This window comes from Tympanuchus pallidicinctus, unplaced genomic scaffold (assembly GCF_026119805.1).
Source record: "Tympanuchus pallidicinctus isolate F22 unplaced genomic scaffold, pur_lepc_1.0 scaffold2, whole genome shotgun sequence".
NCBI lineage: Eukaryota > Metazoa > Chordata > Aves > Galliformes > Phasianidae > Tympanuchus > Tympanuchus pallidicinctus.
In genome coordinates this window covers 28,868,454-28,881,135 of record NW_026294721.1, presented here as the reverse complement: position 1 = coordinate 28,881,135, position 12,682 = coordinate 28,868,454, and the positions used below count along the sequence as shown (strand labels likewise).

Sequence of the window (12,682 nt, the reverse complement as noted above, 5' to 3'; positions counted from 1 at the left end):
TCCTGTGTTTAAAAACATTGTATAACACCATAATGCAGTCTATTACAAAGTTAGCTCCATCTCCCTCTTTTTTTATAGCTGTTTAATGGTTTAGTTTGCAACCTTAGAATTTTTAACACCTATGTGTAATGCGATTAATGTTTTGACATGATTGGTGATTTATTATTTAGTAATTAGTAGTTTAGTTAAATATTTAGTAGTAATTTTAGTAATTTGATAAAATATTTAGTAATTAACATGATGCTAAGGTTGAAACATAAACAATAAGATCATGAAAATCAACACCTGATTTGGCACATGTACTGCTTTCAAGTACAGTTACATATAAGCATTAAGGTACAATCTTTTAATATTCAGTGGAATAGCGTCAAGGAAAAGTAAGATGAACAATGCAGTCCAGTAGCTTTTTGGACACTGCTCAATTTATTAATAATTTTTTTCTGATATGAATTCAGCAAGTCAAGCATGGCTTTCTGGACACAGAACACAAAATGAAGAATGGGTCTCAGTTTTGTGCTGTACATAAAATTCTAGGTGCACATTAGAAACAAATTGAACTATAATTTTTTTCCAGTATCTTACATTGTTCATTATTTGGTTCTTGCACTGGGGTCACATTTATATGCAAGCTGTGCTACCCTCTTAATTTCAAAATAATCTTTCCTTCTTTCACATTTTGTATGAAAATGGTTGTCTTGAGTTGAAGAGATAAAGAGAACTTACGCTTTGTATTTTGTTTCAGAACTATCTTTATTTAGATATTCTGAACTTTCTTCTGTTTATATTCTGAAAGTATAGATATTTTTTAGTAGAAAAATTGATAGGTGAAAGACAGTGAATACAGATCTCTCAAATCTGATCATCAAATAAGGGAATTTATCACAGTTCCTGGGCTTTTACTCTTATTCATTTTATACAAAGACCATACCCATCCCCTTTTCAGTCCTGTTCTAGGGAAACTGCTTTAGCGGGGACTAGACTCAGTGATCTCTACAGGTCCTTCCTACCCTCTACAATTCTGTGATTCTGTGATCTTCTATTAATGGGAGATTACACATCTGGAATCTGGAATCTGGAATCTGCAATTTAGCTGTTTGGTACTTTTAGTGATGGCTGTGCCATTTCATTAACACAAGATCTGATTTGCTTGGAAAACATTTGACTCAGAGAAACCTTTTGAGTACCTCAGCTGTCCATCTCCATGGCAGTTTTATGTCTCTGATGACAAAAATTTCTGTATGGCTCTGTTGTGGCTGAAGGTGACTAATGTGCAGTCTTTCCTTGTGTTAATCCCATTTTATACCTTAAGTATTTCACATCTTAAAATGTGAAATTACTTGATCATATTTATAAAATTTTATAGTTTTTTTTTTCTTACAATTGTCGTTCTAAGGAATCTTTTCTTTCTTTAGGGCCTCATTCTTTGCAATGCATTATGTGGTTTGGTGAAAAGGGTGAGCATTATGAACCTGAGTGATACTGTTCAGGTTGCTTTTGAAGATCCCCAAGGAGGAGGTGTGCTGCCCAGTGTTCTGTCACCTGCACAGCACAGAAGTGCTGCCTGGTTTTCAGACGGAAGCTCCTGTGCTCCTCTGTGCACTCTTGTCCTGGCTCTGGGTATCCTTCACATCATTCAGATGTGACTGTTCTGTCATTCAAGTTCTTCTCACCAAATCACATTTGATTTTAGACAAAATCTTATTTGTTTTCTTTCTTGATTTCAACTGGCTAGCCTGGCAAATTCACAATGTTTAAGAAAATGTCTTTCTACAGATTCTATAGGAATACAGTCCCATCTTCCCACAGTTGTATTTATCTCTATGCGAGAATTGTGAAGTTAATGGATGAACAGTTTTATCAGCCTTCTCCTACATAAAGCCAAGGTTGTGAAGAATTTTATTCAATAGAAACTTTATGTATCTTTTTTTAATAAATCCACAGATAATATTTTGGTATGAAATTGGAATAATTGGAAGTATTAGCTTCCTTAATATTCACAATGTATTCATATTGAGAAAAAAAGAAAAAAGAGGAAGAATGAGACCATAACTTCAATGCTGGCCTGAGAAAATAAGGACAAATGAATACCTAGAAAGTTTGCCCAAACTACTGGGTAAGATAAAGTATACTTTTTAATTTTCAACAGAATATTGTTAGAACATAAGTGGAACTATTTTTCAAGCAATAGAAAATATCTGTCATGTAGATAGAAGATAATTTTTGTAAAAATTTCTTATGACTTTAAAATGCTTTGAACACATGCATTGAAATCCATGTTTGCATAATTCCTGTCAAGTTTTTGAGCCCAATATTACTGGTGGTTAAGTGTGCCTGATGTTTAGAGCCTGTCTTCAGGACAGGTGTACAGTTCTAATGCTGGCTGGATGAATACAGTCTTCACCCTGGAGGTGTTCAAGGCTAGGTTGGACGGGGCCTGGGCAGCCTAGTCTAGTATTAGATGTGGAGGTTGGTGGCCCTGCCTGTGGCATGGGGGTTGGAACTTCCAACCCAGGCCATTCTGTGATCAGCCTGACCTTGGTGCCAGGAAAGGTTATGGAACAGATCACCTTAAGTGAGAGCACACAGTACGTGTGGGAAATCTGGGGGATTAAGCCCAGCCAGCATGGGTTCATAAAAGGCAGGTCCTGCTTGACCAATCTGATCTCCTTCCATCTGATCCACCTGATGAATGAGGGAAAGAGTGTTGACGTAGTCTTTCTAGACTCCAGCAAAAACTTTGATAATATCTCACACAGTATTCTCCTAGAGAAGCTGTGGTTTGGACTGGTACACTACCATTAAATTATCTTAAATATGAATAGAAGAGCAAGCACATTTTAAAAATGTGAACACAACTGTACTTGAAAATGATGCAAGTGATTAACTGGGCAAACAATAGGACTAGACAATCTTCATATAGAAAAATACCATCACTACTGTAAATAAAGTGCCCTAGAATTTGTTTTTCAGTGTTCTGCTGCGAATCTTTTTCATGCTATTAATTTGATATAGTAACATTCTGTGCCTGACATTAATCATTATGATATTAGGTAATCATTACCTTTGTATTAGATTGTTGTTCAGTAGTCAAAGCACTTCATAAAGCATTTATATGTGTCTTTATATTTTTCAAATATCTTCATGTCAGACCTTTTTAAATTATGTAAGCAGTGTTTGAAGTTACTCCTAGCCTCTGGGACCTGAGTCAACAGCATGTATCTAGGTAAGGGGAACAAAAAAAAGCTAAAACAAGAAAAACAAAATTCATAAACCCTTTGTTACCACCACACAGAAAGAAATGGAAACTTACTTCTCCCTACAGATTAATACAATATAAATGTACGCTTTTTTTTTTTTTTACTTAGACTTACTCACTATCACTATTCAAACAAAAATAACGGCTAAGTACTACACCTCCTCTTAAATATGGGATTATGTGAAAAAGGTTCTGATATCAAAAGTTTAAGACATATTGGCCGCTCTTAAAATTCCTCACTGGGTAATTAAACAATGTTCTGTTTTTGTAGTGTGTATTGGTTCTAGCTTCAAATACTGATAAGTTGAATTTTGCAAGCAAATTTTCATGAATTTTAGTGCTACCTGAACAGATGGAGTAACTTAAAACATGAAAAGCTGTTTTTAAATCTTAAATATTTAAAAGCTCAAGAGACGTCTGTTTTCCCTTATGAGTGCAGAGAGAGTCCTAACAACTAGACTAGATGTAGGTAAAACAGAACTTTTCAGTAGCTAAACCTTGGTGAATTGACTCATGGTATCTCCCTTGTACTTCATTCTCTTTACTGCTTTTGTAGTTTTAATAAAAAATTTTTTAGTTTCTTTTCTTCCCTGAGCTGATCCAATCAGCCTGCCAAAGTGATAGAAGTGTCTCTTAATTTGTGACACAGTTAGCTATCTCATACTAAGTTAACTTCTGTTTAGTTTAGCTTAGTTTTCCTCCTTGTTAACTAAATAGAGGTAGCTTTTCTGTTAAGCCAGTATCAAAAATTGATTTCATGGGAAAATATAACCAACTAAAATGTTCTTAATCCTTCATATTCGGTGATAATAGAAAAAAAAAAAACAAACAAAAAAACAAAAAACAAAAACCACAACAAAACCCAAGCCCCCTGCCCATTTCACACACATTACTTTCAAGTCATCTTTTGACAATTCTGTGTTTTGCAGATCTACAAATAAGCTGGCATTTTAAGTTCTAAGTATCTAAAAACATATCTTCAATAGGATTTTATAGGAATTTATGGGCAAACACATATAGCAGCTGTATTTTTTTAGTGACAAATGATATTTATTTTCATTCCATTGCCATGAGATAATTCAAAGACCAATAGGTAATAAAAATACGAGGTGTCTGCAGCTGTTGAGGCAATCTTGTCATTTCTACTTTGTGATGCAAATTCAATTTTTTTTATCAAGCTTCTGCTGTCTAATTTGAAGTTAATTCATATGAAAAATATAATTATTTTTGAATCAAGGACTGTTGCAATTAATGCATTTCTGTACAACATAAGACAATGCATTTTCTACTTAAATAGTTTAGCTTTAAATGAAACACAATATGCACAAAGATTTGTGTATATCACTGCTTTTTGGAAAAGTTGTCTTAGAAGAATCATAAAAGATAAGCATTAAAGTTTGTTGCTTCTAAATAGCAGTCTTTTTGCTGATTCAGAGTCATCTCAACTCTAAATTGGAATTTATTTAAGAGCTCAAGAGTGACTTAAAACTATCAAAATAGCATTTCATTATCCTCAATTAATTGGTATTGTTCAAAGTTTTAATTAAATGAAATTGATTCAATGAAATTAAATTCAGTTGGATTCGATCCAATCTGCGTTTGGATTGCTAAGTTAGGATCTGTTGTCTTCATTTAGATCAATGCAGAAAGTGAAGGCTTAGAAAACTTATATATAAAGAAAGAAATTAAAAATTCATGACTAAAATTTCTCAAGTTTCTTTAAATAAATCAGGAATGTTTGATATTTCCTCTGGGGGAGAAAAAAAAATGACAATATCTGGATACAAAAAATATCGTGTTAGACTAACTGACAAAGTACATAGTTATAACATTCAGTTCTAATTAATTAGTCCATGATGTGTTGGAATGAAAAGCACTGAATGATTCTGATTCCTGTAAGAATGTAGAACAACCAAATAAGGTGATGGTTTTCCAGGCATTTTAGTGTTGCTCCTAGTATTTGGGGCTTTCAGTGATCACTAATTAGATGAGCATGTACTTTTATTAAGGAGCAGAGAGTGTATACTGAAAGACCCACCCTAAAATCTTTCGATAACAGGGTCTAAGAGTGCGACTTTTTGAACCTCACAGTACCTATATCTTTAATATCATCTTCATCTTTCCTTTAAGAAGAGCTGATCTGTAGGCAAATTCATTAAGTTGACAGTATCTATTCTGCTGACTGAAAGTGGAATCGAATGCGATTAATCTAAATATAGAAATAACTACATGAAATACTGACTTAATCTTATGGTTGATATGCTCAACTGAATCTTAAAAGCAAATTTTTTAAGAACCATAGCTATTACCTAACAAGAAAAGTCTGTGGTATTTCAATATTTTTCAGCTAAATTTTTGGCAAAGCTTGTGTTCCGCAGAAGCATTCTATGTGAGAGCCCTTTCCCTAACAAAAATGTCTGACGTTTTCACTGACAGCTGCTTACTCTACACCTACTCTAAGTTCTATGCATGTCTGGAATTTGCTGTAGTGTTTGTGTGTATTTTGGCCTGAGAGCCTATATCAGAGTCTTTTTATCTAGATCTACTGGGGAAAAACACAAAAAAAATGAGATTTGATTAATCTCTCTCCTTCTCTCTCTCTCTCTCCATTTTTTGTGTGTGTGTGTGTGTGTGTGTGTGTGTGTGTGTGTGTGTGTGTGTGTGTCTTGAAACAGTGTCTCCCAGTATCATTATCTTGAATTAATGGATATTGTTAATGGATATATGGTGCTTTCTTTGGTGCTTAAGAAGGACTTCACTGCACCGCTGGCAGTGCTGTCCTTGATACATGATTAGAGTTATAGCCTATTCTCTTGCATCCAATCCATAGTAATATCACATCCTTTACTTTTCACCTAGCTCCCGTAAAGTATAACCCATCATTTCAGGAAACCTTGTACAGTACGCAGTGATATAAGTACAGAGAGTTGTGATGTTTAGAACTGACATAATAAGCAAACTAATGGAATGCTCAATGCTGAGAAGGAAAATTTCTGACATTTTGAAAAACACTACTTTGTTTTGTCCTCTTTTTCTCCTTGAAGATTGTGGTAGAATAAATGAAATTCAAGTCAGCATATTGGGCTGATGACTGAAGAATAAAATGTTCTTTTAAACAATGCTGCAAAGCAATTCCCTAAAAACAAATTACTCTCACGAGAAGAATTAGTCAGAAGAGTTACAGGTTAAAATACCAGTAGTGACACAAAATATAATAATTGTCCTGTTGCAGCAAATAGGGGACTGTTTTATTTTATCTGAATTCTTTGATTTATATGTGAGACACAACCAACGGTAAAGTGGAATTTATTTAAATTTATGAACTTTAGGATCATACAAGCCGTGGTTATGCTTTCTGCTGCCTGTGTCATGTCATTTTCCCCTCTGACAGTGATTTGGGAACAAGAACATACAGTAGAAAATACAAGACTCCTTTGACTCTTGATATTGATGCCCATACAAAAACTGTAATAGGAACATAAGTTACCAAATAGTAATTCCCAAACAGACATAGACTTGTAAGTTAAGTATTCATTATCTAGAATACATGTAAAATAGAAATGTAGATGTAAATGACATTGCATTTTGTTAAAAAATTTTATTATTTATTTCTTATTCCCTGAAGCCTATCCTGAAGGCATAGACATACAAACCCAAGTCTGATGCTTGATTTAATCGAGACTATCACAGTAGTTCAGTCTCCGTGTGTGATGAAAATAGCTGCTCTAAAAAAAACCTCCACCTTTTGTTGATTATTTTCTTAATGTAGCTGCCAACAAGAATACTTGAGTACATGTATTTTAGGTTATGTTAGTTGCACCTCTTATTCATTTTCATCCTTCAAACATCTGAAAATCAATACACCAGCTGCATAGTATGATACATTTTATGGTTTAGTAGAAACAGCGATTCTGAAAGCTTTAGTAAAAGAAAGGAAATGATAATGCACTGAAAAATATGGAATTAATTGAGTTGGGTGGGATGGAGTGAGGTAAAATTTTTAGCTGAATTCAGAAGCAATGTTTTCTTGTGGGAATTGAAATCCTATTTAACATCCTCTGAAGTTCTCTCTGTGATTTTGTTTTTGACAGTCAAATTTATAAATTCATTGGGCAGATATTAGAGAACTGTTTCCAAATCATTTCTTAATTAAGTCATCTTAAAAGAAGAGAATTAAATCTCTTGTTTCTACTTGAGCAATTAATTCATCCTCTCAGTGTTGTGGGTGAATCATAATTTCAAAGATTTCATGATTATTCATGCGAACAAAAAGGCAGAAAAAATAAGTTGATTAATTTTTGCTGCTTTGGAGAAGGAGAAAACTAAAAGGAATATATAATCTCTCTTTCTCTCTTCTATGTACATCAATCTAGGTTTTAATTTTCCTTGCTTCTGTTTTAATGAAATTCAATATCATTTTCCTCTTTAAGGAACCAACCAACAATATTTCCAGCATTTTATCTGACTTATTTTGGGATATGTCTGAAGGAAAATGATTTTTACAGATATAATTACTTTTTATGCATGTAAACTAGTTTTCTTTGCAGATTTAAGGTGCTCTGATCCGTGACACAGGGGAAAGATCCTAAGATTCAGACATACACCTATGAGGACTATCCAGTTGTATGCTGGACCATCTGGAAGCCTTAGTTCTAGTACAAGCACTTTCAGGAGTGTTATGTACATTACCGTGTGCTCCCAGTGAACAGATACAAGATTTTCTTCTTCTCTTGAAATCTGAACCTCAGCTGTCTAGCATGCAGTGGATATTACACCTGCGAGTGTTTTTAAGCAATGGGATTAGTTTGTACTAGGGTGCTTCCTCTATGTTGCTGGAAGCAAGCTGACTGTAGACGGGAACAGTTACTTCAGCCAAGACTAAGGCAGCTGCTTCAGTCCTTCAGTTCTACAGTACCATAGCTTTCAAAATTTCAAGAGCAATTTCTGAGGTATCTTATAGATTTTTATAAGAAGTCCACTTCAGCTGAGTCTACAGAGGCAAAGCAGAATGACAACACATGAAAAGTTGATATAATGTCAGAGCATAACAATTTTACATATCCATACTGGGTGCAAGCACTGCTGTTATGAACATTTCAAACAATTTTTATGAGCATGGTGTTGCACTGAAGGTCATTCATATAAGTAGTTTGCTCTGACACTGGAGCACAGAGCAAGGTACTGATAACTAAAAAATTTTTCTCATGAAGTTGCTCTTTATGACACTGATATAACTGAAAGTTTAATATTGGAAACTAACTTACTGCGTTGCTCAGATTATGGTTACATTTTCTTTCTTTTCTGAGTCGCATGACAGGCTAGTATAAGGCTTATTAGTTCAAGGTATTTACTAAGTCTAGAGAGTCTTCAGCAAATAAGTTCTTCCTATTCTTATAAAAGAAACCATAAATAGTTATCTTGCTTCCTCCAACCAAATGACTCTTTCAGGAATAACCCAGAAGTTTTGCTTCAGAATATAATAAAACAATATCTTCTTTTACAGACAAAATGTTCCCTGGGGGCTAAAGACATCTGAACAAATTCTGAGGATTGACCTCTATTTTGTACCTACTAATGCCCAAGCAGAATCTTATTGTCTCCATTTCTTTTCAGTCTTCTATCTCAGTACTGTTCTGCTATTTAAAGTCCTGTCTCCCCAGCGTGTGCCCTCCAGCAGCAAAGCTGCAGAGAGATTTGAATGTTGAGATGACTGAAGTCTGTGTGCTTCCTGGGAAAGAAGTTGTCCTCAGGCACTCTGTCGAGCTAAGAATACTTTTTCCAGCAAAGACTGTAAATAATGGAATTTTTTGCTGTTTTGGGGATGGCTCAAAAGAGATTTTGCAGTTTTAAGGAGTTTTTTTTCTCTATCTACTATTTATTTTGCTGATTCAAACCAGAATATTCAGTGTTGTGATTCCAAAGAAAACATTTTTAAGACAAATGTTACTATATTACAGGATTGATGTTTTTTTTGTTTGTTTGTTTAGCTGACTAAATAGTGCAACATTTATTAAATTAACTTTATTTATTAATTTAATTTAAATAAATAACAAGTATATCACCTACTTTTCAATAAATATATTATTTATATGAATATATATAATAAATTATTTATAGAATAAAGAATAGTAATATAAATAATAATATAATGAAAATATAAATAATAAATTATTTATATAATATATAAAAATAAATATATTTATTGAAAAGTAGTTAATATCCTTGTTACTTAAAACACTATATATATTTTTATTAATTTAGAGCATTTGTACAAGTTTGATTTACTGTTTATGACAGATGTGGAACTTCAGAGAACTTGCTGGGCAAATTTTATCTTGTGGAAGATTAACTTGATAGTACTTAACCTGGCACTTCTGCTCAGAATTTTTCCTTATGTTCTTGCGGCTTCACATGCCTTCTGATTTCTCTGGCTATCTAAAATTGTAATACACAGAGTAGAAGTTATCAAAGTAAATTAAAATTACAAATCTTCTCCAAGTATTTTCCCTCATTTCTACACTAAACATAAGGTATAATGTATTTTTCCTATTAGTTCCCTTTCAGTATTTTATAATTTTTTTTCCTTTCCCAAGGAAGAGTCCTGCCCTTTGTGATCCTTGAAGACACTGAGTAATTTTATCTAATACTTCTTTATTTTATGTACAGGGATGGAGGTAGCTGGAAACTACAGAAGAATCTGTGCTGAACACAGGTCCGTGGAGGTTATCTGCAAAATTAGCATGCAAACTGGAGCAGCAGTGAGATGTGGTGTTGGATTTGTTATTACTTTCTTTGGGAGAAGGCATAGAGAAGCTACACTCTCAATAGCAGGTATGTGTTTGGGAGAGAAGTGTGTATGTGTTTTGGGGATGTAGGTAGCTGGGTAGTGGTAACAGAACTTGGCTATCCTAAAAAAAGTCAAAGGTCTTCCCTGTGCAAGTAGTTTCAACACACTATATGAAGTAGAAGAGTGCAGTAACAGAGGAAGCTTGGAAGATAGGCAAGATCATACTACAATTGCACAGAAAAAAGACATGAAGATTAGCATTGAAAGTGAAAGATGTAAGTGTATTGCAAAGCAAACTAAAGTATGCCCTTATCTGAAGCAGGTGATAGAAACTGAATGTGAATATTTTAGTTCTTTACAGTGCTGAAGACAATCTACTGATGTTAACAACAAAAAAAAAATTCTGCCAATAATTCCACAGTGAACATCCTAAAATTTCCTCCCTGCTGGAGGGGTGAGTCTCCACAAGTCTCTCCTGGAGTGTTTGAGCCTTGAGATGGAAGGGTTTTCTGTTTTCTTGTCCTGCTTGCTCAGCCCTGCTTGTCCTTCATATGCAGAATCTCCCCAGGGTCGCTGGCAGTCATTTTGCAGTTTTACAAACTTGGCAATTGACCTTTCTTTCTAACCCAGGGCAAGGACTGCCACAGTTCCACAGGAGATAAAAAGCCATGTGCAGATCCGCATGTTCAAGAGCAGTGTCACTCCTATATTTCTGCTTGCTCAGGGCTCCTCAGTATACAGAGTATATGTATGACAAAACTTTGCTGTTGTTCTGGTCTGTTTATTTCCAGGAATGCAATCCAAAGCGGTGTGAGAACTGATCAGTGCTGCACTTGGCATGAACATAAGGGCACATCTGTATACCTCAAAATTTAGAAAACTGTGGTGAGTAGATGGTCTTCAGATCTCTGGAGCAACACTTTCTCATCCAGAAACAGTCCCACTCCTCAGTTCCATTTCAGCTGTATGGGCTGGTGGCAATCACTGCTTAATTGGAAGGTCACTGTGCCACCAGCCTGTTCTTTGCCATGGCAAAGAGGCAAAGACCCAACCCGCTAATGAAAATGAGGCAGACTGGCCTATACTTGAAGGGAGAAGGTGCTGAGCCAAACATCTTCAATTTCTGAAGAGACAAAGTATACCTTTGCCAAGCTGTTCTCTAGGGAAAGCAATCCACTTGGTATTTCTGGGGAAAACTGCAGTTGCTAAGGCCTATTTCAACAGTGACAACAGTTGAAATTTAGTAGCACTATTTCACTTAGCACTCTTTCGGTGCCTCCTGGCAGTCCATATTAATGAACAGTGTGTCAAAACACACAGGAGCAGTAGTAGTTATCAGTATCTTTGCACTATCTAGACACAACATAATCAGCTTCAGTACTTTGTGTTTGCTTTTTGTTGGATGGTTATTTCTATTTTTTTAATTAGTGATGGAATAGAATTTCCCTAGTAATAAAGAGTTAACTCCTACATTGCAATATGTGTTACTTGCACTGAAGAATTTTTTAATCTGGACACTGGAAAAGGCACAATAGTGTCTGATAAGTATACTGATTAGCTGATACACTGATCCCAAAACTCTGAGATGAAATATGTAGCACTGTGTTATGAGTACAGTAAACCTAGCAGCAAAGACCTTCTTCATTTTCTCAGACTGACTACCATTAGTTTCTGCTTCGCTTGTCTTTAGGCTATGTCTGTGGGTAAACGTCACATAAAAGAGTAGCTGGGATATCCACAATATTTAAACCAGCTGCAAGAGAAAGGCTATCAGTCACCCAGGATAATTAAACCACTATTCTTCCTTTTCCCCTAATTTATTTTTATTTTCTTTTTTTTTTTAACTTAGATGGACATAATTGTGTAACTGAGACTGTATAACTTCACATAGAGATTAGGAGACAATGTTTGGCTTTGTTTCAGCTGGGACAGAACTCACTTCCTTAAGCATGTCCAAGAAGATGCTCTGTTGTGATGTTAAAAAAAAAATAATGTCAATAACTTCAGCACATCCAGGTGATGCGGAGGAGAGATACACAGAGACAATAAGATATAGTTCTCATTACAGTCTTGCGAAAGACAAATGAGCTGAACAGGCAAGGAGTGGGGGAGTGAGTGGGGTATTGCCTCATAGTTAAAAGAAACAAATAAATGGAGGAAAAGGAGGAAAACCTGTAAAAACCCCGTAAAAAAAAACAGCAAAAAGAAACGTAGCACATAACATAGCACATCACAACAAAAGCTAAGTAAAGGTAAGCACAAGATACCATTTGAATAACATGAAACAAATTTTATTATGAGGAATCAGGAAGTGAGGAAACAATTCACATTGAACACAGGATGAAATAGTAATGAAATAATACCAAAGAAACACCCACAGACTGAACATATGCAGGGACACCTCCTGGCACGCTATTGCCTCCTGGTAACACTCAATGCTTCTTCCAGCGAGCTCCATTTCCCACTCAGGTGCGGGCAGGTGGCTCTTGCCCTCTCTACGGGGGGGCCACGCTCCCCAGGCAGCCAAAGGAGCAACAAGGCAAAAGGCCAACTACAGCAAAGACCCGAGCCCTGCTTACAGGGAGGTCGCCCAGCTCAGAACCGGCCTGGTCACCAAGGTGCTGGCAGTGCTTTACTGA

At 35.3% G+C, this 12,682-nt stretch overlaps 1 long non-coding RNA gene across 6 annotated transcripts in view; it reads left to right on the top strand.

Moving 5' to 3' along the window:
• LOC128080582 (uncharacterized) overlaps positions 1 to 12,358 on the top strand; it is a 41,175-nt gene extending 28,817 nt beyond the window's left edge. For 4 of the 6 annotated variants that reach the window (XR_008206784.1, XR_008206786.1, XR_008206783.1 and 1 more), the window contains 2 exons: positions 9,923 to 10,087; positions 10,835 to 11,703. This is a non-coding gene — a long non-coding RNA (uncharacterized LOC128080582). Of the gene's footprint in view, positions 1 to 9,922; positions 10,088 to 10,834; positions 11,704 to 11,733; positions 11,944 to 11,966 lie in introns of those variants that run through there. The other 2 variants (XR_008206785.1, XR_008206787.1) reach the window with 2 other exon arrangements.
• Positions 12,359 to 12,682: the final 324 nt, after the last annotated feature.